The sequence below is a fragment of the Salvelinus sp. IW2-2015 genome, unplaced genomic scaffold, assembly GCF_002910315.2.
Source record: "Salvelinus sp. IW2-2015 unplaced genomic scaffold, ASM291031v2 Un_scaffold5848, whole genome shotgun sequence".
Taxonomy (NCBI): Eukaryota; Metazoa; Chordata; class Actinopteri; order Salmoniformes; family Salmonidae; genus Salvelinus; species Salvelinus sp. IW2-2015.
In genome coordinates, this window is record NW_019947113.1 from 9,819 (window position 1) to 11,083 (window position 1,265).

General features: G+C 41.2%; 1 long non-coding RNA gene across 1 annotated transcript in view; it reads left to right on the plus strand.

Moving 5' to 3' along the window:
- Positions 1 to 133: 133 nt before the first annotated feature.
- Positions 134 to 1,265, plus strand: part of LOC139026796 (uncharacterized) — a 21,920-nt gene continuing 20,788 nt past the window's right edge. Inside the window, exon 1 of the long non-coding RNA XR_011478735.1 lies at positions 134 to 282. This is a non-coding gene — a long non-coding RNA (uncharacterized lncRNA). The remainder of the gene's footprint in view (positions 283 to 1,265) is intronic.

Sequence of the window (1,265 nt, forward strand, 5' to 3'; positions counted from 1 at the left end):
CTGCTGGTCATTTATGAACATTTGAACATCTTGGCCATGTTCTGTTATAATCTCTACCCGGCCCAGCCAGAAGAGGACTGGCCACCACTCATAGCCTGGTTCCTCTCTAGGTTTCTTCCTAGGTTTTGGCCTTTCATGGGAGTTTTTCCTAGCCYCCGTGCTTCRACACCTGCATTGCTTGCTGTTTGGGGTTTTAGGCTGGGTTTCTGTACAGCACTTTGAGATATCAGCTGATGTAAGAAGGGTAAATCAAATAAATTTGATTTGATCTCCAATGAAGTTGTAGAAACATAAGTTATTTCTGTTTTTTAAAAACCTGTTTTCACCTTGTCATTACAGGGTATTGTGTGTATATTGATGAGGGAAAATATATATCTAATCCATTTTAGAATAAGGCTGTAACATAAACAAATGTGGAAAAAGGGAAGGGGTCTGAATACTTTCTGAATGCACTGTATATTTTCCCTTTTGTACTTTAACTATTTGCACATCGTTACAACACTGTATATAAACATAATATGACATTTGAAAAGTCTTTATTCTATTGGAACTTTTGTGTTTACTGTTCATTTTTTATTGTTTATTTCACTTTTGTTTAATATCTATTTCACTTGCTTTGGCAATGTAAACATATGTTTCCCATGCCAATAAAGCCCTTAAATTGAAATTGAATTCAGAGAGAGAGAACGGGTTGAGAGCAGAGGGAGCAGCTGAGCTATTACGTTTATTAATTATACAGATTTAGGGAACTGAGACCCTCTAGATGAGGCCCAGGTCACCTGATCCTGACCCAACCAACCACAGACCAGCTGATCCTAACCCAACCTATCACAGGCCAGGGGCCAATAACTCATTTACATATTAGGCTATTGTATCAGTCGCCCTGGCAACTCGCCCAGTCAAGAGGAAGTTAATGAACTTGGCACAGAACCACCCGACTTCTCCCTGAAGTGTACACTCCTTCACTACCCCTCAAGGGGAGCTTTCAATTTGTGAACTTGGCAAGGAGTCGGCGAGGTTAGAGGAGAGGGGGAGGGTGTGTGGGTGTGTGTGTGTTGGTGGGGTTTTCATTGTAGTGTTTAGTCAAATTAGATAAATACTGATGAATGCTTCGAGGGTAGTGCATACTGGTCTAACCTGGTCTAACATGTGGGTAAACAGGTCTAACCTGGTCTAAATGGAGGATACACTGGTCTAACCTGGTCTAAACAGGTTTAACCTGGTCTAACTGGAGGGTAAACAGGTCTAACCTGGTCTAAACAGAG